The following is a 26,033-nucleotide window of genomic DNA, read 5'->3' on the forward strand; positions in this document are numbered from 1 at the left end:
CACGGTCTGTCCAAGACCCGAGAGCTGTGACGCGCCGAGGGCTTTAATATCCGTCACTCCAAATCTTTGTTGTGACGAGACAGAACCGAGGAACATACACTCGCCTGACACTTGCATTTCTGGAAGACTTGTCGTGGTGTATGATCTTTCTAATGTATTGTTGAATTTAGTTTGTGTAATATTATGTTCAGAAATTCTGCATCTATATTCATCAAGGATAACGACGGGTTTGGTTTTCTTTTCTTTTAGTGTGTTTATCTGGCTTTTGTCTCAGAGTAATGCTGGCCTCATAAAATGAGTACAGAAATAACTCCTACTTTTTTATTTTTAAAAAGAGTTTAAGAAAGATTGGTATTAATTCTTTAAATGTTTGATAGAATTCAGCAATGAAGCCACCCGGTCCTGGACTTTGTTTGTTGTGAGGTTTTCAATTACTGATTCAATATCATTATTAATAAATGGTCTCTTCAGATTTTCTATTTATTTGTGATTCAGTCTTGTTAGGTTTGGAATTCCAGGAATTTATCCATTTCTCCTAGTTTGTCCAGTTTTGGTGATATATAATCATTCAGGGTAGTCTCATAATCTTCTGAATTTCGGTGGTATCAGTTGTAACATTTCCTCTTTCATTTCTGATTTTATTTTTCTCTCTTTGGATCTTGACTAGCCTAGCCAAAGTTCCATCAATTATGTTTATCTTTAAAAAAAAAAAAAAAGCTCTTAATTTAATGACCCTTTCTATTGCTTTCAAGTCTATTTCTCACTTCAGATCTGTTAATATTTGCTTTAAATATTTAAGTGCTCTGAAGTTGGGTGCATAAATACTTACAATGTTTACATCTTCTTGATGAATTAACCACTTTGTCATTATATAATGACCTTCTCTATCTCTTGTTACAGTCTTTAAAGTCTATTTTTTTCTGTTATACAAATAACTACCCCTGCCTTCTTTTCTCATTTCATTTGTATGGAATACCTTTCTCCATCCTGTTACTTTCATTCTATGCATATCTTTTAAACTAAAGTGATTTTCTTATAGGCATATAGTTGGGTCTTGAGGGTTTTTTAAATCCATTCAGCCACTCAGTGTCTTTTGATTCAAGAATTTAGTCCTTTTACATTTGAAGTAATTACTGAAAAATATAGACTTACTATTGCCATTTCATTCACTGTTTTTGATTGTGTTGTAGTTCCTTTGTTCCCTTTGTCCTCTCTTGCTCTTTTCCTTTGTGATCTAATGATTTTAGATAGCAGTATACTTAGATTCCTTCTCTTTATCCTTCATGCATCTATATAGGCTTCCACATTGTGGTTACCATGAAGCATACATACTATCCTATAGTTGTAACAGTCTATTTTAAATTGTTAAGTAGGTGAGGGTATGTCAAGAGCCATCAGTGTCACAAAACGGAGGATCTCAGCTAACACATACGCAGGCTGATTAGAAGCCAAACTCTCAGACTGAAGCTGGGCAAGTATATTGTGAAGCACCTTCCAGAGAGAAACTGAAACTGAGAGATAGGAGTTTTTGCCAACTCCTCTCCACTCAGCCCAGGTGTACAGATGTAGGAGGGGAAGGGTAGAGAGAATTCCTCTTCCCACTTAAAAACTGTTTCTTTTTTACTATACTCCTGTGGGACTCATGAATGTAAGTCCCATTGGCTATCTGGTGATTTAGGGACCCATACCCTGGTAGCTGGCACCCCACTCCAGTACTCTTGCCTGGAAAATCCCATGGACGGAGGAGCCTGGTAGGCTACAGTCCATGGGGTTGCTAAGAGTCGGACACGACTGAGCGACTTCACTTTCACTTTTCCCTTTCATGCACTGGAGAAAGAAATGGCAACTCACTCCAGTATTCTTGCCTGGAGAATCCCGGGGACAGCGGAGCCTGGTGGGCTGCCGTCTATGGGGTCGCACAGAGTCGGACACGACTGAAGCGACTTAGCAGCAGCAGCAACAACCCTGGTAGCAGCCATAAAAGTTGAAATTCTAGATGTGTGGACAATCTCATAATGGTGGTTTGGTTTTACTGTTGAAGTGAGCTAGAGGGAGAAGGCAGAGGAAGTGTCCACTGATGGCCCTGGTCTCTGAAGGGCATCAAGCCAGCCTCTAGACACAAATTAGAAGGTAGAACTTCAGACACCAGCTTCAGAGGACGTGTTCAAACCCCTTCTTGGAAAGACTGGGAGATGGGCATTATTGCCTGCTCCTTCTGCCCTGAGCGCTGGAAGTTGTAGTTGTGGGGAGTGCTTACTATTAAAAACTGCTTCTCTGCTTGCTACAGCCCCATGTTTCTTGTAGAGGCAAGCCCTCTTAGGTTTCAGAAATAGGTATTTGGAAGCCTAAACAGAGTGGAATCTTAAAAGCTGAAGCACTAGATATGCAGTCCAAATGCTTCATTCCTCAAGGATAATCTGGGAGGTAGGGGTTCCCTCTCAATCATATGGCACTATATAGGGGTGGGGTGCATAGCAAGAATGTATTGCAGCCTGTCCTATCTGTCTTAGGAAGGGTATTATCTCATTTTCCCAATGTGTAGCCATCACTCAACTGGTTTCTGAATTTCTCTCAGAGGGATTTGCCCCATGTGTAGCTACATATCTTGTGTATCTCTGGGAGGGAGAGGAGTTCAAAATCTCCCTTGCTTTGTTGGCATTTTTAAATACTGTTAGGAACTGATTACATAAGGCTAATGAGTCTGTTTCTCACCCAGAGAGAATTTGATTTTTCTTTTGCTTTCACCAATTTAGATACTCTTGTTTGAAGTATGTTACACATGTTCCTGCCTTCATAAACCAAGTATCAGGAATATAATTTTTATGTCAACAAATACATTTAAAGCAAGTTGCTAAACTATTGAAATACAAAAGATTAAGAAAAAACTATATTTCCATTTTTGTGTCAGTACCTTACTGTTTTTGGTGAAGGAAAATGCAGCCCACTCTAGTATTCTTACCTGGAAAATCCCATGGACAGAGAAGCCTGGTGGCTACAGTCCATTGGGTTGCAAAGAGTCAGACACAACTGAGCACATAGGCACCTTACTGTTTTGCTTACTATAGCTTTGTAGTATGGTCTAAAGTCAGAGAGCCTGATTTTTATAGCTCCATTTTTTATTCCCAAGATTGCTTTGGCTACTCGGGGTCTTATGTATTTCCATAAAATTGTAAAAAATTTTGTTCTAATTCTGTGAAAAATGCTACTGGTAATTTGTCAGAGATTGTATTGAATCTACAGTAATTGGATGGTATAGCCATTTTGACAATATTGATTCTTCCAATCCAAGAACATGGTATATCCCTCCATCTGTGTCATCTTTATTTCTTTCATCAGTATCTTACAGTTTTCTGAGTATAGGTCTTTTGACTCCTTAGGTAGGTTTATTCCTAAGTATTTTGCTCTTTTTCATGCAATAGTAAATGGGATTATTTCCTTAATTTCTCTGTATGATATTCATTGCCAGTATTTAGAAATGGAAGCGATTTTTTATATTAATTTTTTATCCGGCAACTTTACCAAATTCACTGATGAGCTCTAGCAGTTTTCTGGTAACATCTTTAGGATTTTTCTAGGCACGGTATTATTTCATCTGCAAACAGTTACAGTTTTACTTACTTTCCAGTTTGTTTACAAAGTCCAAACATTAACCCATGCATCTCTGTTCAGCTAATCTATGACAAAGGTGGCAAGAATACACAAAGGAGAAAAGATAGTTTCTTCAGTGAGTGGGGCTGTGAAAAGTGGACAGCTACACGTAAAAGAATTAAATCACAACAGTCTCTCATACCATATACAAAAATAAATTCAAAATGGATTAAAGACCTAAAAATAAAACTGAATACTATAAAACTCCTACAGGAAAACAGAACACTCTATGACAAAAATTGCACCAAGATTTTTTTCTGATCCACCACCTGGACAAGTAAAAATAAAAACAAAATAAAAAAATGAGATCTCATTAAACTTAAAAGCTTTTTCTTAGCAAAGGAAACCATAAACAAAATGAGAATAAAATCCATAGAATGGGAGAAACTATTTGCAAATGTTGTAGCTGACAAGGGATTAATCTCCCACATATACAAAGAGCTCATGCAGCGCAATATCAAAAACACAAACAAGCTAACACACACACACAAAAAAAAGGCAAAAGATCTAAACAGATATTTCTACAAATAAGACATACCGATGGCCAAGAGGCACATGAAGAAATGTTCAAAATCACTAATTATTAGAGATATGCAAATCAAAACTACAATGAAGTGTCATCTCACATCAGTCAAATTGGCTATTATCAAAAAAAAAATCTACAAACAATAAATGGTGGAGAGGGTGTGGAGAAAAGGGAACCTTCCTACACTGTTGGTAGAAATGTAAGTTGGTACAGCCACTATGGACAGCAGGACAGAGAATCTTTAAAAAATTAAAGTCAGAGTTACCATATGATCCAGAAATCCCACCCCTAGGCATATATCCAGAGAAAACCATAATTCGAAAAGATACATGTACCTCAGTGTTCAGTGAGCCCTATTAACAATAACCAGGACATTGAAGCAACTTAAATGCCAACCGTCAGAGGAATGGATAAAAAGATGTGGTACATATATACAATAGAATATAATTCAGGTATAAAAAAGGATGAAATAATGTTATTTGCGATGACATGGATGGACCCAGAGATTGTCATACTGAGTCAAGTTAAGTCAGAGAAAGATAAATATTGGATGATATTGCTTATACATGGACATCTGAAAAATGATACAAATGATACTATTTACAAAAAAAAAATAAGAGTCACAGATGTAGAAAACAAATTTACAGTTACCAAGAGTGAGGTAGGAGAGAGATGAACTGGGAGATTGGAATTGACATATGCACATAACTATAGATAAAATCGGAGAAGGCAATGGCACCCCACTCCAGTACTCTTGCCTGGAAAATCCCATGGATGGAGGAGCCTGGTAGGCTGCAGTCCATGGGGTCCCTAAGGGTCGGCATGACTGAGCGACTTCACTTTCACTTTTTACTTTCATGCACTGGAGAAGGAAATGGCAACCCACTCCAGTGTTCTTGCCTGGAGAATCCCAAGGATGGGGGAGCCTGGTGGGCTGCCATCTATGGGGTCTGACAGAGTCAGACACGACTGAAGTGACTTAGCAGCAGCAGCAGCAGCATACATAAAATAGATAACTAACAAGAACCTATTGATAGCACAGGAACTACTCTGTAATGACCTATATGGGAATCGAATTTTAAAAAGAGTGTACAAAAGTCTGTATAGTCAAAGTTTTGGTTTTTCCAGCAGTCATGTGAGAGTTGGACCATAAAGAAGGCTGAGCACCAAAGAATGGATGTTTCTGAACTGTGGTGTTGGAGAAGACTCTTGAGAGTCCCTTAGACAGACAGCAAGGAGATCAAACAAGTCAATCCTAAAGGAAATCAACCCTCAATATTCACTGGAAGGACTGAGGCTGAAGCTGAAGCTCCAACACTTGGCATCCAAGGATGCAAAGAGTAGACTGATTGGAAAAGACCCTGATGCCGGGAAAGATTTAGGGCAGGAGGAGAAGGGGGCAATAGAGGAGGAGATGATTGGATGGCATCATCGACTCAATGGACATGAGTCTGAACAAACTCCAGGAGATAATGAAGGACAGGAAAGCCTGGCGTGCTGCAGTCCATGGGATCGCAAAGAGTCAGACACAATTGAGTGACTGAACAACGAACAACAACAAAACTGACTAACTTCGCTGTATAGCAGAGACTAATTCAACACTGTAAATCAACTATACTCTTGTAAAAATTAATTTAAAAAATAAAATTAAAATAAAATAAAAGAGAATCCTAATACTCCCTGAACTCACAGCTTAGTTAAGAAAAATAGGAAGTCAAAAAGTAAATACGCTGTAATCAGGCCCATTCCTAAGACTTGCTGGACCTGCGCAAGGGGATAATGGAGGCCTGCATACCAGATGTCTAAATATTCAAAAAATTTTAAGTTAAGCTACAAACAGTTGAATAAAATTTTTTTTTTTTTTTTTTTCCTACCTTGGCAAATATACCTTCTTAACAACAGAGACTATCAGGTTGAACTTTAGAATTCCTGGATTACTCAAAATCCCAGGCTGAAAAATAATGTCATCAAAGAAGCTGCCTTCCGGCCGCAGACCTGTAGCTCTCCTCTCTTCTTTCACTATCCTGCCCTCAGCTCTGTCTTTTATTTTGAGAGGCCTAGAGAACATGTATGTGGACACCCCAATGGAATATGTGTTCCATGGTATCCCTGGGCTGTCCTTAGAATATGCTTTCCATCCTTCTCTATGTCTCTCATTTTTCTTCATAGAAAGTTGCTGGTTTGCAAAGACAAGATTAGCAGTGATGCGAGAAAGGCCAGCGTTCGGAGATGAATAAATCAACTCTTCTGTAAAATGGATTTTACCCCATCAGAACCTAGGAGATACTGTAAAGGAACAGAGAAAAGTCTTTCCCTACCCAGTCCCATCAGCCACAATTCTAGAAGCTAGCTTCTCTTTCCTCTGTGAAGGAGATGTCCTAACTGAAAATATGCCTGTGCACAATTTCTCCAGGGTATCTTAGCTGTAACCTGAAGTGGACGCACCCAGGGGTGGAGAGCCTGGCCTGGCTTGTTCCAGTTTAAAGTGTAGGTGGTGATTTGAAATGCCTTCCAAACAAACAGTAGGTCCCTGAAATACAGCATGATAAAAAACATTTCTAACAAAGCTCCGATTTGCATTTGAAGCATTTGTCTCATTAAGATAGTGCTCAAATAAACGGTTCACTTGACTAGGCTGAAAACAAACCCATAAACCAAGTTCCAACAATACTCCCTCCAAACCTCTGATCTAGTGGCGCTCTCATCATCAGCATGGGCTATTTTCAGACGCAAAGACCCAAAGAAAAGACTTTCAGCAGTTCGAGGGATATGCTTGGGCTATCAGTAGAGTTTTATGGCACCACATATTCAGAGAATAACTTCAAAGGGGGAGGTCAGGACTTTGGATAGCACATCCCTTTGACCACATGGATCTCTCCCAACTGGAGGAGGGTGGGAGACCTTTAAATCAGGTTCACTCTTTCCTAGGCCTGGGGGTGGTACTAACTATAATTATCTTAAACAAGGTCTTCTTAAAGAGTCAATGGAACCCTGAATGGGAGTTCTTCTTTCCAGGAGTGAGGAAGTTTTCAGACAGGAGATGGCATTTGAGCTGGGTCTTACAGCGTGAGTGGGAGTTTCCCATGTAGAGAAAGGAGGGAAGGGCACTCCAAGAAAAGAAACAGCATATGGGGAAAAACAAGAGTTTGAAAGAGTGGCATATTCAAAGAGTGGTGAGATGTTACTTGTGGCTGAGGCGTAGGGAGCGTGTGGGAGATGAGGAGAGATGAAGGTGGCAGCGTTTGCGGAGGGAAGGTTGGGAAGGCTTTAATCATGATGACTGCAGTTCTTCCAGAGGCATTGGAGATTATATAAATGGCAGCATGGCAGACTCGAAGGCATCAACCTTGTGATTTCAGAAAGGACCTACGGCAGCGTGGACAGAAAAGAACTAGGGAGCCCAGCTGAGAGGCAGTTACGCCCAGAAAATAATGGAACAGCAGGCCCTGGTCATTAGCCTAAGGCCCTTGTCATCACAAACATTCTTCTCTGTCTCTCACTTATGGTCGGGGGTCAGCAACATGAAGGAGGAAGAGAAAGGTCTCAAAAGCGTAGTTACTTCCAAAATATAAACAGTGGCAACAAGGCCAGGGACCTAGGATGAAGAAATGCTTAAGAGGGAGAACTGGGAGCACTTGGCTCCTTGGCAAAGGAAGGTCTAAGGATGATGTCTAGGCTTCCAGATTCAGTAGATTGCAGGGTTGTTAACTGAGGTAAGACGATGAGGAGAGGAACAGGTTATCTGAATTTGACAAAATTCATGTCATTCCGATGATACTGTCCTGGTGGAAGCACAGTGGCAGACCACAGCATTCCTGGCCTACCCTGAAAGACCCCTCAAATTTTGCAGTATTTCCTTTTCCCCCCTTGTAAACATTTTCTGTTCTGGTCTTTGTTAAGAGTTTATCACTTGTCACATATTTTTGTTGTCAGAGCCCCAAAATGGACTGTAAATCAAAACATCCTCTGTGTTACAGTTACTAGATTAAACAAGGACCAAAAGATGGACTCACTGGCTACTGTAGATGAATTATGAACACTTCAGGACACCACTGCTATGATTTCTTAAAAGTTTATTAAAAGTTCCATCCCAGTGAGGTGAAACTGTCAGATTGGATCTCTAAATAAGAGGTATAATTGCCAACATCTGCAAAGAAGGCCTTGGGGTAATTTGAAGAAGTAAGGATGTTGTTTCACCTTTAATCCTTCTGACGACTGACTTTTCTCCTCCACAAAATACTTCATTTTTATTCTCCTAGATCAACAGGAGCCCTGTTGGAAACATCTTTTATACCAACTCTGTGCATGTTTGAAATATAAAGGCAAACTTCGGCTCAGCCATTTAAAATTTCTCCCTCCCATTTCTCCCAAATGCTTTGGATAATTTTAAGGACTCCAGAAGAAACATTGACAGCTAGCTCAGGCCCTCAGAGAACCATCAGGTAGACTGACCTAGGAAGAAAGCTGGTGTACTCAGCCAAGGCCCAGAAAGAGTAAATACTGGCCAGTCCTCTGCAGAGCTCTGGAACCCACACAGGAGGCATAGCTTCTACTACTGCAGCCGCGCTGGGAGGGAGTGTCTCGAACTCTCCTTGAGCTGTCTGCGTGCTTGTCACCCTCCCAACCCGTCAATCTGGTACCATGCAGTGATTACTAAATGTACAAACAACAATGACAAAAAATCAGATACAACAAAAACAATATTAGCCGGGTAAGGAAGACAACAATAATGTATAGACACATGATGACTGCTTTCAGTTTAATAGAAATATGGTATCAGCAACTTGAGTAATGTAGATATCTGTGATCGTGATTGCCATATACGAAAACAATGAAGGCTTTTATGTAACATTCTTTCAGGCATATAATCCAAAGCAAACAGTCTTCAGGAGATTGTTTTAAAGTGCAATTTCCTTCTTCTAATTATATGAACATATCCAAGATTTTCTCCAGACTTCTTAAAAAAATTATTTTATTCCTCCATTTTTAAGTTTCTAATAAACTCAGGGTTTTTTCCCCGACAGAAACATATTTTTGAAAGGCCTCAATTATTTGCTCTTCCTAAATGTTTTCCATTGCAAGGATTAGAGGTGATAAATCACATTCAGTTTATCTCCTACGGTTTCTTCTAGCACATTGTCAACTCCCCTCTCACCCTCGTGTGCACACCCCCTGCATAGTAACTGCATATGGGACAGTGTAAAGGCTGTGGGATAAGTGACACTATTAGCACAGTGTGGTGGCTTTGATGTGTAGCTCTCGGCAGGGTTGCCAGAAGAGTGACAGACTCCTGCTCTAATGCAAAGACTATTTCTCATTTACTCAGTTCACTTCTAACGGTCTTCTATTACCATTAGTGGCAGAGAGCAGACAGACACCATGGTGGAAAAATTTCACATTCTTGGGATTAGTTTATTGTGTTGAGTGCCAGCTTTTTGTACATAAAAACCCTTTGTTAAAAAATAAAAATAGTGAAAAACATTTTTATAAAGAAAAATATTCAAACATATAATAGGTATCAAAACGAGGTCAGTTGTGTTTAATTCAGCTAAGGAGAATGTTGTCTCCCACCACCACTCCCCGAGCCTGGCACAGAGGTGCAGAAACTCCATTTTCTGTGCAGTTTTCTGAGGCAAAAGCTGTCCTAGTCTCCCTGCAGGTGCCAGCGTGCCATGAATTTAGTTTTGCCATTTTCTAAGCCTTGAGCAAAACGTTGTTCCCAAACAGGAACCACAACAAAAAGAATTGATGAATAATTTTTGTATCTAAAAATAAATCGTATTAATGGTTGAAATTGGAGGAAAAAGAAGAAAACGGAATCAAAGGCACCCAAGAAAACAGGGTGGATTGTACACTGTGAATGAAGGAGGAGTTAACCAATGAGCAGTTAACCAGAGGGTTTAAAGCAGAAGCCAACCCACCTATAAATGTGGGAACATTTTAAGTGTGAGAAAGCTGTTAAAGGGGACTTAAAAGAACAAAAAGTACCATTTGTTCCCCTAATTAACTTTGAAGAGTCTAATTAAGGGCAACATAAAAGCTTAAGAAATGTTGGTTATTAGGCATGTACTTTAACTTGATCAGTGAGATGGTATTCTTGTAAACAAAGATGCTAATTTCACCCAGCCCAAAATAAACCTCTCTGCAAATATCTCACAATATAATCATGCAGTACCTTGGGAGCAGAATCTCTATCTAGTGCAGGCTGCCTCTTGAGGGTCTTAATTCTAGGCATTAATAGCACTCAATTTAAAGATGCCACCAAGGATAAAGAACATTCTGAAAATTTGGTCTGAACATGGGTACCCCTCAAAGGAATCTTGTTGTTGTCTTATAACCTGCCTGAGCAGCTCTAAGAATTGACAGTTTCCATCATAAAGAGACAGAACTTTATCTCTAAAATGGAGACAAGCCAGATAAAAATTAAACAGCATTTGTACCTGATTAAAACAATACATCAGTATTATTCAAAGTTAAGTTAGGCTTTGCTACAAGACTATGTTTAAATTTTAGTTTTTAACACAAACGGATTTAGGGAAAAGAGAGAGCATTTCTTTTTAGAAAGGAATCTGCCAGTAATATAAAAGTGATTATAATATTAGAATAACAGGATTGTGTGATTGTGTTTTTATCTAATTCTCCTTTAGTTGCTCTTAGGAGTTGCTCTATGAGGGAATGAAGGAACCTTCATCCCAGTGTTAAAAACTTTGACTTCTGGGAACTTGTCTTGATTCAGTGAAGATCAGTGCCTTCAGTTGGGGAAATTCAGATGAAGGTATTTTCTAGGAACGCTTCACAGGGAAGCTAATAAAAAGCTTTGCATTTTTTGTGAAAAAGGTATTATGATTTTTATTATTGTTAACACCAATATTAAGCACAGGAGTTTGGGAAGGTAGACAATTGTGGCTTAAGGATATAATCACACCAAACGAATTCCCAATCCTATATAGTGCTTTGAATTACCATAGCCTGCAGTAGGTAGTGCTGCTTTGCAATTGGCATGCTATTAAAACTAACCCTAAAGCTTGTAGCTAGGGAAAAGAGAGGCTTCTATGATGCTTTGAGACTTGGTTCTAAGATTGGCACTCAAAAGGACAGCTTTCAAAGAGGGCAGTGTCTAAGAGCCTTGACATGAAGGATTATAGATTATAAATAGAATGAGTATTAAATATATATTTTGGCATACAGATACGTCTAAGGATTTTCTCCTGCTAGACTCTCAATAGCCTATACTGCCTACTGTACTTAACCTATACAAAATCTGTAGGGACGACTACTTTGCTCAGGGCTTCTTGCCCCTAGAGAACCAATTGAATGTGGAAATTACAAGACCACAAAAATTACATATACTAGAGTCAAACTGGAAGAGTTACACAAAATTAAGCACCCTGGACTGGGTAACAGAGTGACCTAATCTTTAAGTCTACAAATAAAACTCTTGTGTGCTTCTACACAAATCAGAACGTACAGAGTATCTGCTGCATTCAAAACACTACACTTTTATTTGAAGAAGAGCAAAGACAGGGTAGAAAAGAAGGATAACACATTAAAGAATATGCAGAAGACGGAATCACTAAATCATTTTCTTTAAGCCCAGATCTTATAATTCATGCTTCAAATTATTATTTAGAAATTATTGGGCCCAAGAAAATCCTGGTGGCTCAGATTGTAAAGAATCTGCCTGCAATGTAGGAGACCTGAGTTTGATCCTTGGGTCAGGAAGATCCCCTGGAGAAGGAAATGGCAACCCACTCCAGTATTCCTGCCTGGAGAATCTCATGGACAGAGGAGCCTGGTGGCAGGCTATAGTCCACGGGGCCCCAAAGAGTCAGACACGACTGAGCTAAGGGTCAAATTGTGAAATCGGGCCCAGGAAAATTATATTACACTGTTCCAAACTGTAATTATCCTGCCCGAGAGTATACATGCAGCTTCCATCAGCTGTTTCCTTCCCTTTCTCCTGCAGTTCTTCCATCACCTAGGTTAGGGAATGCCATCATCTTCCAGAAGCAAATACAGAAGCGTTATGTTACCCACACCAAATCCTTTGAGGAAAAATGGACAAGAATGAAGGACAGAATCCATTTCAGATCTATCACCAAATATATTTAAAGTACTACCTGAGGTTTGATAAGGCTTGATCATATCATCGAAACTACTTTTATCATCCTAAGCAATTAGTGATAGGAATTACCCAAAGAAAATCAATGGAGACTAGAATCATTTTTCTTGTGAAAAGAAACGAGAATATATATAGATATTTGATTACAAGATTCCTCTCTGATATGACACAGGCTAGGCCATGGTAGTTTTCTGCTACACTGGACTGTGTGACTTTAGTAAGTCTATGGAAACTTATGTGTCTTTACCTGTAGCAAGAGGCTAATTTAGTGCTAATTGCTTAGCATTGTCACCAGTCAGTGTTGTCTGCAACACCTCACTACCTGTGTGTAGCGTTGGGTACGGATGCTTGGTCTGCACATGTTTCTGTTTATTAGCCTTTTCACTTATCTATATTCTTTATTTTTCACTTTAGCCAAATTAAAATAAAAACAAAAAATGAATTGTTACTGGGAGCACCCTAAGTGTTGGCCTATAAGTAATGTGTGAATAACTTTTCATCACTTTCCAGATTTAAATGTTTACAGAAGAAATGAAGAATCCAGAAGACTGAGAGTTACCTAGGTCTGTATGCTGAACCTCTTTTTTCATGTAGTGCATACCTATTTGCACATATTCTCAAAACTTACACCCTTGCGACTTAGAGTACTTCTATAAGGATCAAGAAACTCCCTGGCCTTCTCTTCATCAAAGGTTAGGTGATAAATAAGAGAACATGGAGCAAAACTGACCATTCTTCTCCCAATCAAAATGAAATGAGGCATTATTTTGAAACCTTGTGGAAAGCTAACCTACTGCTTCCTCTCAGTTGTTTCTCTGGGAATCTAGAAGCATGTTTCCTGGGGTTAACTCAGGCAGGTATGGACCTGCGAAAGAGAAAATCTTTCTCAAATTCCATTAAGACTTGTTCTTCAAAGCTGAATTTCTTATAGGTGTTTTTTGAAGGACTATGTAAGCTGGCACTAGTGGTAAAGAACCCGCCTGCCAATGCAGGAGACACAAGAGATGTGGGTTCAATCCCTGGGTCAGGAAGATCCCTTGGAGAAAGAAATGGCAACCCACTCCAGTATCCTTGCCTAGAAAATCCTATGGACAAAGAAGCCCCTCAGGCTACAGTCCATGGGTTTGCAGGGAGTCAGACACAACTGTGCACACATACAGTAGTATGTAACAGAACTACACCTCTGTGTTGAAAGGCCCTGAATATGCTTTCCCCCCAAAGAATATTTCCTACTAGCATATTCGGATAAACCGTGGAAGCCAAATGTTAACCTTCAGAGTCTAATACCAGAGACATGTCAACCCCATCTACACTGCCTGATACATGGAGAATGAAATGCTCTATCCAGATGTTCTAATGCCATGGGTGAGATGAATGGCTATAAAAATAATGCAGCAAGATACATCAGGGGTCAAAGATTTGGGGTGGAGTTATACACCCACATTCAGAAGTAGCAGCTTGTTTCCTGTCATAGATGGAAGGGGACTTGCTAGTGAGAATGTTGTCTACCAGACATGACGCTGGATACCCACTTTTTATGCAGCACACACTTCAAGGTATTTGGGTGCATGAAGCAATGAATCTGTACTGATAAATTCACACTGTTTCTCAGTCTCCTGGTGTGAATCAACTACATCCCTCCAGGATGAGTAACAGAGGTTGGAGTCTATTTGCAGACATGGGGCATGGAGGAGGTAATTCAGTCTCAGGGATACAGACTTGGAATCATTGAGAAAATGTTCTTTCTAATCCATGGAGCTAACCATTTGAACAAGGGAAAGAGAGGTACTAGAATAATGTGGGTGGGCCAACATGAAAATTTTGTAAGAACTGTTATATCTCAACCATTTAAATGGACACATCCCTGAAAGACAGTTTTCAAAAGTATGCTGCAGGTGAGTCTAAATTGCACAAATGAAAAAAAGGAAGGCGCTAAAGTGGAAATTTACATGCCATCTCCAGAAAGTTATTCATTATTAGCATCATGAAATACCTGAAAAACATTTGTGATTTCTGTGTGACTTGTTTTATTTTTTAACAAAAATTCTGCGTTGGTGTTAAACAGATTTTCAACCCTCAACAAACCAGATGGCTAATCCAAAATTATTACATGAAATATGAATAGGAAACTAAGAACTGTACTCTGCAAAAAGATAATGAGAATTTTTCAGCATTTACATTTTTACCAAATAAGTTATAGTTTTACTTCATTGGTATCTACTTTGGAATTGTAACAAATAGTCCCAGTGATAATTACCAAACATCTATATTTAGGGAAAACTAGCACATGTGTATCATAAATAATAGCACAAATTGATATTTCTGAATTGCCTGTTTTTCTAGATATAGACATTTGGTAATTATCGCCAGAGTTGGCATGTAAAGAGGTGTTTAGACAATTTTTAAAATGCATATTGCTTACTCAGACCATGTACTAATGATATTCTGCAGTGAAAATCATATTTAGGTGAGTTACAATAAGGTGAGATCTTGACCCAGTAGATGATAAAGGAAAACTATACACTGCAACTTGGTGAGCACAACCACTTCACTTTAGGGCCACCAAGAACAGCTCTGTCTGCGACTGATAAACCATTTGCTAATCTAATAGTGGTCCCTAGGTGGAATAACTTTGACCTTAAAACTAAAATGTTTACTGCCCAAATATTATTTCTGTTCCTTGGCACAAAGAAGTTCATTAATTCTGCATCGCTTGTCTGTCTCCTGCAGCTTTCAGCTCTGACTTATTGCCTGATTGGCAAACAGAAACTTCCAACAGAGAAAGGCTTAACACAGCTTAGTCAGAAAGGGCTTGCTTTTGGCTCCTGCACCTGGCAGAATGGATGTCTATAGGAGCAAGTCTCTTTTTCTGCTCAGGTAATATATAGGTACATTCAGAGAGCAAAAAGCGGGTAGCAGATGGAAGACTTGCTTGTCTCTGTCCACTTCAGCGTCTGGCCAACTCTTGGCAAATATTATTTTCAGAGCACAGTGAGACATGTGAAACACCATCAGCTATTACCAGGTGACACCAACAACAGAAATGGAAGCTGTGACTTGGGCAATGGGGAGGATCAACTGGCTGGAAGTAATGTGAAGTTACCAAACTAAAACTATCTTGTTCATTGCCGCTGTGAGAAGAAGATGCAGCTCAGTGGGCTGCTAATGAGGAATACAAAGGCATTGCCAAGAGGCATAAGACAAGGAAGGAAGATAATTAAGAGACAGCATTTAAGCTTCTAGTAAAATCAAAAGTCTGTAGTATTAAGTTTAAGGATGCAGGCCAGTTGGACTGACTAATAATAAGAATTTAACAAATATGCTTGAAATGCTTAGGCAAGAAGAACAACAGAATAGCATAGCGAAATAGATGCAATGGGAAAATAAGAACAATATGAGTAAAAATATAGTTAGTATTACAACTAAACAAAATATCAAAACAATCTCTGCTAGGATAAGTTAGTATAACAAGGTATTTTGCTGGTTCTTGGCAGGATTCTAAGAACTGGAAAAAAATTGTTCTAGATTAAGTATTTTCAATAATCTATTAATTCAGCCTATATGATGAAATGTACATATTATATAATTAAATATTGGTTCTCTTCCTTCATACCCATCAACCCTCAGGGCCACGGATCTAATTGTTCATTTTATTCACATCTTTTTCTTTTGTTGTTGTAGTCATTAATGGTGGTTTCTCAGGTGGTGCAGTGGTAAAGAACATGCCTGCCAAAGCAGGAAATGCAGGAGACACAGGTTCGATCCCTGAATCAGGAAGATCCCCTGGAGTAGGAAATGGAAACCCACTCCAGTCTTCTTGCCTGGAAAATTCCATGGATGAAGGAGCCTGGCAGGCTACGTATAATCTATGCGGTCACAAAGAGACGGACATGACTGAGTACCAAGTCATTAAACGGTAATCCTTCATGAGTCCTAGTATGGTCTCACATTCTTGCAGAGAACATTAGAGCTCATCTATTATTCCATATGTGCCCTTATGTGCTTGTTTGTTTTTCTCATGTGTCAACTTGGCTAGCTACACTGCTAACTGCTACTGCTAAGTCGCTTCAGTCGTGTCCGACTCTGTGCGACCCCATGGACGGCAGCTCACCAGGCTCCGCCGTCCCTAGGATTCTCCACGCAAGAATACTGGAGTGGGTTGCCATTTCCTTCTCCAGTGCATGAAAGGGAAAAGTGAAAGTGAAGTTGCTCAGTCGTGTCCAACTCGTACTACTTCAATCAAATACTAAGATAGGTGTTGCTGTGAAGGGAGTTTGCAGATGTAATTAAAAGGATACATCAACTGACTTTAAGGGAGATTACTCTGGATCATTTGGGTGGGCCTGATTCAATCAGTTGAAAGGCTTTAAAAACAGAGCTGTGACTTCTCTGAGACAAGAAGGCAAGTCCTGCTAAGTAGAGCAGCTGCAGCCTGTGCCTGTAAACTCCAGCCTGCTCATGGTCTCTGCTGCTTAGGTACCCCCTTCAGATTTCAGACTTGCCTACCAGCCTCAGTAATTTTATAAACCAATTCTTTGTAGTGAATCTTTTAATATGTCTATCTCCTACTGATTCCATTTCTCTAGTTGAATCCTAACAGATGCAAAATTTTTCTAACCTCCCTTACATCTAGGTTGAAGATATATGGCTAATTTGGCAAAAGGACTAAGAATTTAGAATGGATGCATGCCACTTGCAAACTGAGACAGCTAAAATATATAATTGGTGTGCCTTCTTTGTCTCCCCTTTTTCCATGGCAACCTTGAAGGCCACATGCTAAGATGGTAAAGCCATAGTCAAAAGTAGACTGTATCCCTAAGCCACAGAGTTGAAATGTCCTCTGAACTGCATCAGATTTCATAAGAACAAGAAACAAACCTGCCTTCTATTAAGGCTCAGCTGTCTTAAACTCATTTTCAGGACTTTTTTATTATGCCAACGTAGCCGTCTAGTTCCATTTAATAAATGTATTTCTGACTTTCTTAGAGACCCCTATGTACATAGATAGAGTACTTAGGCACTCACTGGGCACATTTTTGCCATAAATTATGAAGAAGTAGCACTGTTGTAGATGATAGGAAACTTCATTTTCATTGTCAAGATTTACACTAAAAACAAGACAAAAGTGGAAAACAATAACTGGGTCAAAAGCACAAGCGGTAATTACTGCACTGGCCATAAATATTAGTAGAATCTTTGTTACTTTGTAAAAACAATTTTATACTTGCTTGATCTTAGCTCCACTGTAGCCCACACTTTTCAGAATACAAAGAGTCCTATGATCAGAGTCCATGGCATCCTACCACAGGAAGAAGCTGGAAGAAGAAACACCAATATGATGTCCAAGGAATGACAAAAGAATCTAATACAACAAACTGGAGGGGTGGTTGCTATGTATGTATGTATGTGTGTGTGTGTGTGTGTTTGGAAAATCTTTTCAATTCTTTGGTCTTTTTGGCTCCTGATCTACTAGATTTTATTTACTGAAATAAGAAAAGGTAAAAAATGTCTGGGAAGGTGTTTTTTAATTTAAAAGAATAGCTCTCATATACAATGTAAGGTGACCTACATGAACAATACACATAGACACGTATATGAATATAGATACCCACACATGAGACAGGGTGTAAGAATGTTAGAAGTTTCACAAGTGACAAAGGTGATTATTCTAATGAAGGAACAAATATGTCATTTTAAAATTATTTCCTCCATCTTCTCTATTTTCCAGTTTTTCTAAAATAAAGATATTTTTAAATCAGGGGAAATTTTTATAATATAAGCAATAAAGGAATTAAATATGGAATATTAAGAAAAGTACTGCAAAAGATGATAGCATTATAAGCATTAGTTCCTTGCATTTATGATAACATTTGCTTTTCAGATGGTTTTTCATTTAAAACTCACAGCATTTGGATTATTAATAACTAACTACCTTTTGTACAGAATTATCAAAAGTATTTTTTAATGAACAGCTAATCTTTCCCTAGCAACTAAGTGATTACTCTATGCAGTAAAATCTGAATCTAAATGCACATTTCTCATTTTAACAAATATCTACTCAGCTCCCTTAGTGGATTTTTTAAAATCAAATGGATAGGAATAAGTTATAATTAACATCATGAAACACTTTTTATGTCAAAAGATGCTACTAAATGTATAAGTATGCTTGAAAACACTTTATTTCTAGTCAATATGTGGATTATATCTATCTCCAAAATTTGTAAATACTATTAGCTCCCATTACCTCTAGCTTAAGAAAAGTGGAGATCATCTAGTTCCCAGCCAACTGATCACAAGGTCCTGATTTACAAGAAGTTATTAGTAGGATTCAACTATTACTCAATTCTACTACCACCATCACATTCATGATATCACTACATTGTTCAGTACTAGTTTATTTTTGTTGGCAATATTTTTAATGTCCCAATTTTCTTCTAATCGTTATAATTATGTCATAGAAATAATTTCTATCCTATGTATACATGTTACTACCTTTCATATACCATATTTATCAATAATCGATCTTGGCTTTACTCTATTTTAAAATCCTTACCAATCCTAAAGCTTATAGAGATATATCTTCATGGAAGCAGAATGGAAATGAATGAATTAACAAATGAATGAATAAATAAATGTTAGCCTATTTCAGAGACCAGCTGACAGAGTTAAGTGTGGTTTGTGACTTGAAATGATTTAGAAGTATTCAACCTCAGAAGCCAAGGGGCAAAGGAATGTCAAAGTGCTTCTGGTCCATGTGAAGTTGAAATGTTCCTGGGAGTTGAAAGGAAAGGAAAGAACTGCTTGTCAGTTACTCCCTGAAATGTTTTCCTCTGACTTCTGCCTAACTGTGGTGATTCTTTCCTTCTTCCTTTAACCCTTAATTGCACATCAACCCCCAAATGTTACTTTTTTAATATCAAGGCGCCAATCTAAAGACCAAATATAGTTCTGACTTAACCTGTTTTACCAACACAGTCCATAATGCATCTGAGGCATTTTACAAACTAGCTTTTGAGTTTGTTTATCTAGAGAAACTCCTTAATTTTTTCAAAAGGTAAGTAAACAAGAACAATTACACCTTTGTCTTGATGAGCAGAAGGAGTCAAGGGTGTCTCTGAGGCTGTGGTGAATAAAAGAGCAGCTGAGGTGAGGGTGAGGGGGCTGTCTCCTTCTAAGGTATCATTGTGGGTTTGCTGGAGAAGTCCAGGAAAGTAAAAGCTTTCTGTATGTTACTAAATGAAGTCATGTCATCTCTACCATAAACATGAATAGCCCTGCCACCAGAGAAAAAGCTACACAATTAATGACTCTTTGGTGTCTATCTTGACCACTATGCCCACTCCCCTATAAGTGGTTTTTGAAATTAGAAAGCTGCATGTATTCCCAACTGCATATACAACATGTGTATAAAAGTACAGCAAAAACAGCCCCATGACATTTTCAATGAACACTGTCCTGAAATACCAGTTGACTGTTTGCTGTTCTAAGACCTGTTTAGCTAGAGACATAAATATAAAAATACAAATAAATAAACATACAAATAAAACACAGAGACTGGTTTCTTAGCTAAGGACAGACAGGGAGAAATCATGTTTACCATGTGTGGCTGGAAGAATGCAGCCAACATTTATTTAAATTCTACAATGAGTATCTAGTCATAGAGTAACGAATGGGCTCCCCAGGTGGCACAGTGGTAAAGAAGTCACCTGCCAATGCAAGAGATGAGACACTCAGGTTTGATCCCAGGATTGGGAAGACCCCCTGGAGGAGGAAATGGCAACCTGCTCCAGTATTCTTGCCTGGAAAATTCCATGGACAGAGGAGCCTGGCAGGCTACAGTCCATGGGGTCGCAAAGAGTCAGACACAACTGAGCTACTGAGCACGCAGAGTATAAAGTCTCTTCACTTTGATTTCTTAGTTCCACAATAGAGTTACTGCAGGCATTACTGACCATCACCGTGTAAAATGAAAAGTTTTCTGTGACGGAGGAATTAAATGATAATGGTAAGAGCCAACTTACAAATTGTTATTGGCTTAAAAAGAAGAGTTTTATAGAATAAAAGAGGAACTCTTTCAGATGCCAAGGTTAATAGATATGCACACAGGAATAAAGCTCTTCCAGTAGTCTGCCTGTTTACCTTGATATAGGTTTAAAATGTACAAAGGAAATATTCTTTATCATTAATTAGCTAGCACATAATAAAATCCAGTGACAATTTTTTTTCTTACAGTTCACCATCATCTTCCACACCACAGCTGAGTATTTCTCCTTTCTGCCGTGCTACAGCTGTTTCTGACTCCCAGTATTGTTCTAATTCAAAGACCAAGCAGTTTGTTATCATTTGACACTGCACTAGACTTTTCAGCTATTTACTAGAAGCTAGACTCTAATTTTTGCTGTTACATGTTCTTCTGTTTGAGAATCATTAAAAAGTCAACCTTTGTCTGATGTTTTAATTCTGAGATGGTATCCAAAAAAGTAGACTGGTAGGAAGACAACACTCATAGTAAATCAACAATTACCCTGGGGAATTTGGTGCCCTCTTCACTTTCTGTTCCTCCCCAAATCAACAAGTTCTTGGTTCTACCAGATCTTTTGAAAAATGGTAGATCAGATGCCAAAATGGGCCACAATACATAATGTAAATAAAAGGTATATTTATATATTTGATACATTATATCAAGACCTAAAGGACTTAACAAAAGTGCAATAAAATGTGAAAAAGTGTTTGTTACTTTATACTTTCTGTACACTTGACTTCTGGCCTAAAAGATATCAGTTGTTCAGTAAATCTAGTAGCAAAACGAGCATTCCTCACTTTCTTTCTCAGTTAAACGTGCCCTCTCACAACTCTTTCCCTGATGGAATAATAGAAAAACTCATTTTCTTCATCACCTTTATCACCAAATAACTTATGGAATTACAAATTAGCTGTTTGACCTTGTACAAATTACTTAATTTGTCCTGTGCATCAATATATACCTATGAAATGGAGATAATAATATCTCCTAAAAAATAGGGTTGTTATAAGAATTTTTAATTAATAAGTACCAAACATGGAACAATGCATAGCATGCATTAAGACCTCATAATTGTTATTGTTTTATCTTTATTATAATCATTCTTACTTTCATCAAATTTCACAACACAAAAGTTTTATCACAAATTTCCCATCACAATATTCCTATACGTATCAAGTATTTCAAGAACAGAAGTCCAAAGAGGTCTTGACAGTAATGTCAGATCCTTTCATATGGAAGTACTCCATTCTCATGATCATCTTTAATATTCCATATTTGGATTAAGCAGTATCTTTCCATGACAAAAGAAATTTCTCCTAAATTACTTTTTCCAATCTTAACATAAATTTTATACCACATAAATAAAATTACATTTGTGGGTAGAGGTCACTTCTGTTGGGAAAACTGAAATATTTAATTATGCTTCATAATTTCAATAAATTTTCTAGAGTATATAATATTAGTTGGAAATCTCATTTTGATAGTTTGGACTGGCTTCTATTAGACCTGCTAGGCTACAAACATGTGTTTGGATATATGAGAAAATAAAGTCAATCTCAGGCAAAAGAAATAAATCAGGTTTGGACTTTTATCATAACCTGTTGATTCACTACTAGCAATCTGTCATGCTCTGGGTCACATTACTACAGAAAATGGAGCGTCACCTCCCGGAGTGCCCCTCTGAGAACCTTAAGTTCATGGGAATGAACAGTGGAAGGGACCTCTGAACTCTTTCCCACAGCCAAATGACAGCTGCGATTCTTTGGCCTCAGCTTGCCTTCTTAGGCTGATTCGGCACGAAATTTATGGTGCCTCCTCCACAGGGTCCCATGCCAGCTCTGGACATTTATTATTCTGACCAATTATTGAAGGATATATGTTTTTCCTATCATCCAGTTTGATCAAAATTCCAGCCTCTAAGATAGGAGGAATAAGCCACAGCTGAGGAATGAAGTAGGAGTGTATTCTGATGTGCTGCCAAAACTTGTTCCCTGAAACTTAAGTGCAAACTTAAGCATATTTTAATACTGTTTTTAAAAGCCATGTTGAGGCTTCATTTTATCAGCAAGTTTTCTCACATCAGAAAGATGTGCAGGAAAAAAAAAAAAAAAAGACATCAAAGGGGCAGACAAAGAGCTCAGACTTTTTCACATGAATGTTGGGTTTCAATCTTTCCAACCTTCTACTTATGAGCCAAGTCATCTTTAGTTGATTTTCTAACAAGGTTGCTGAGCCTCAGTGCTCTCATCTGCAAAATGAAAATAAAGCACAACTTACAGAATCTCGTGAAATTCAAATGAAAAACAGATGTTAAACATTGAATACAGAAAGGACTGGGTGAATATTACTTCTTACTAATATGATTAATGAACTTTTAGTTCACATGCACTCAGTTTGGTATTTGTTGAGATTTTTGAATTATTGAATACAGAAAGCTTGAATACTCCAAGCTTAATAAACTTGTGTACTAATTAAGTCCTTTAAAAATGGAAAAATAATTACTTTTTTATTCTTAAATTCCACAATCGAATGATGGAGTCTGATCAGCTTTTCTATTTTACTTGCACACAGAAGCAAGTGTTGCTATACTCACAGAGAATTATTATATTTGTCTTTTTAAGTATTTTGTATTATCAGTTTTATAGAATTTTTTTCAAAACTATATGAAAACAAATGTCTTCATAAATTTCATTGCTATAATCCAAAATATGAAACTTAACTCATTGTATGTGTGTGTGTGTGTGTGTGTGTGTGTGTATGTGTGCGTGTCACTCAGTTGTGTCCCACTCTTTGACACCGCATGAACTGTAACCCACCAGGCTCCTCTGACCATGAAATTCTCCAGACAAGGGTACTGGCGTGGGTTGCCATTCCCTGGTGGCTAAGATGGTAAAGAATCTGCCTACAATGCAGTTCATTCCCTGGATTGGGAAGATCCCCTGGAGAAGGAAATGGCAACCCACTCCAGTATTCTCGCCTGTGAAGTCCCATAGACAGACGAGCCTCGTGGGCTACAGTCCATGGGGTCACAAAGAGTTGGATATGACTGAGTGACTAACACTTACTCATTATAAAAGCATTAATTCAACAAACACTTAGTCTCTGCTTTGTGACAGACACTGTTCATGGCACTGGATATTCAGTGGTGAAAAGAAAAAGCCCTAGTTATTATGAAGCTTACAGTCTTTGAAGGAGCTAGACAGGAAGCTATACATAACAAGAGATTGTATAAGGATTAAAGAGAAAAGAAAACAGGAAAATGAAATCATAGAAGCTGACACTGAGAGAAGAGTTTTGACTGGAGCCTTTGGATGGTGCTTTAGATAGGTGGGCATGAAATAATCTTGAAGGGGAGTCATTCAGAGTGATTCACAAATGATGAGAGAAGGAGCCAGCCACATGAAGAGCAGGGAAGGAACATTTTGGGAAAAGAAGGCAATACTGTCAAACACTGAAAAGACCTCAGTGTTAGAGGACACGGGGTCGAAGGAAAGAGCTAAGCCATGCAGGACTTGGAGGACCATGGGAAGGAGCTAGTTTTATCTTAGAAATAATGGGAGTTTGCTGGATGAGAAGTACCATGATTTGTCTTCAAAGAAAATTAAATGAGAGAACTGCAAAAAAAAAAAAAAAAGAAGAAGCAATAGGGATACTTGTTAGAAAGCTTCTTCTGGTCTAGAGACAGAAGTCAGAGGCTTGGACCAGGGTGGTGGTAAAGGAAATGAAGTAGGCATTTAAATATCCTCTGTAGGTAGAATCGAAAGGACCTGCCAGTGTATCATGTATGAGCATGGAGGAAAAGGCAATAGCCAAAGATGACAAACAGTGGTGCTATTTGCTGACATGAGGAAGAAAGAAGAAAAGTTTGCATCTGAAATGTGGGAGTGGGGAATCGGGAGTTTCCTTTCAGACGTGTTAGGTTTATGAGGACCATCAGACAAGCATGGGGTTTAGTCAGGGCTGAGCTCATGTAGATCTTCAGACTGTCATCATACTAATGTCTGAGGGGTCAGTTTAGCCAAGAACGCCCTGCAAGGACCTGATGTAATGGCAACAAACCCCTCCTACTTGAAATTCGCTGAGTTATAGGAGCAAATATATTTACTGGGGAAAATATTTTGCCTAGTATGTGTCAGGAAGAGAACTCGGGCTGATTGAAATTTCTTTAGAATCAAATGTCCAGAGCCACATTCATCACTTATTTAGGCCTGACATGTGAATTATAGAATCAGTAAAGTGAGGTATGGGACATGGGAGACTTAAGCAGAGGACAAATCAGTCAGAAATCTTAAGTATACAGAGGACACTATTTGGTGTTTATGCGAACAGTAATTGTGGAGATGGCAGCCCAGATAGCTACATAGGGTAAAAGTATCAACATCATATTTGAAAGATAAACTACTTCTTCATTGGTTTCCTTTGAATAGTAATACGCACAGCCAACTCTCTATTTTGAAATCTAGAGTCTCCAAACAATTATGCTAGACATTAATTTTAGTCCCATTTTACATTTCTAAAATAACCAACAATCAACCATACATGGACTTACATTAAGGCTTGTTTTAAAAATATTGAGGTCTGTACTTGCTCTCTTCACTCTTTTCCTCAAATAAATGTGCTAATAAAATGTAAAAATGAAAAAAAAAAAAAAAAAAAAAGGCAGCCAAGAAGGAGAAGAGACAGTAGGGCCAAGATATTCCATGTTTTGGGACAAACAAGGCTTTGCAGATTCTCAGAATTAGGCGGGGTATTATCAGTCTAGGATTACTTCTGAGTATAATTTAAGTCAGAGTTGCTGTTCATAGAATATGAAAAAATATACCTTGAACAACTCCCTACTCTCCTTCCAGAAGATAATACCTCATAAGAAAAATTAAAAATATGTGTGTGTGTGTGTGTGTGTGTGTGCACGTGCATGTATATATGTATAAAAGAGAAAAAGGAGGAGGGAGGGACAGAAGCAGAGAGGTGGGGGGAGACATTCGGTGACACATCCAAACATAAGCTTTAATTCTAGCATGGAATTACGGCAACCGGTCTTTGGAACCCTAGTGATCCCTGAGGTGGGCATTAGGACGCAGTCTGAAGTCTCCTACAGCAGGGGTGGCTGAGCACTGTTGTCCTGCAGCTGAACCAGCAGAGATACACACTTTTCGTCTTTCCATCTGAGCTGCTACACAGACAGTAGGTTCTTAGAGCATGAAGCCATCACGACTGAAGCTTCATGCTCCAAGCACAGACACATTCTCACTTCCACAAATGTTTAAGTAAAAAGAGAATGTGCTGAAGGAGGAAATTGTTGCCTTTTTGTTTCCTTCTTTTTATTTTCTTTTGCTGCAAAAGCATACCTGGTATGGGGTTTTGACTTCCAAAAAACGAAAAACAAAGATTAATTCTGAGACTGCTAGTAGTGAAGAAACATGGATTTTTCAAAGGAAGAACAAGTTCTTTCATTAGCACGGAAATAATTTTTGAAGAGAAAGTATCAGTCTTTTTCCTTAGAATCTTTCTTCCTAATAGAACAGATATTTGGACAAGATTCATCAAAATATATCTCTCAAAACACCCTACCATAGTGAGCTGATTTTTTCATGTTTCTATATGATCATATTTGAAGTTAGTACAATTTCTAATACAGAGACATTTTTTCATGAAACAGTAGTTATTCATTTAAGCAAAAGACTTTGATTTCAGATTATGATACAAATTAATAT

The 26,033-nt window shown here is 38.3% G+C and overlaps 1 long non-coding RNA gene across 2 annotated transcripts in view; it reads right to left on the bottom strand.

Annotated features, from left to right (window-relative positions):
* The window catches only part of LOC145511511 (uncharacterized), a 533,216-nt gene that overhangs the window by 252,468 nt on the left and 254,715 nt on the right, over nucleotides 1–26,033 (bottom strand). The window contains exon 2 of one of the 2 annotated variants that reach the window (XR_014057911.1): nucleotides 17,521–17,611. This is a non-coding gene — a long non-coding RNA (uncharacterized LOC145511511). The remainder of the gene's footprint in view (nucleotides 1–17,520; nucleotides 17,612–26,033) is intronic. The other variant, XR_014057910.1, reaches the window with a different exon arrangement.

This window comes from Giraffa tippelskirchi, chromosome 6, assembly GCF_054371585.1.
Source record: "Giraffa tippelskirchi isolate mGirTip1 chromosome 6, T2T-mGirTip1v1.2.pri, whole genome shotgun sequence".
Classification (NCBI taxonomy): Eukaryota; Metazoa; Chordata; class Mammalia; order Artiodactyla; family Giraffidae; genus Giraffa; species Giraffa tippelskirchi.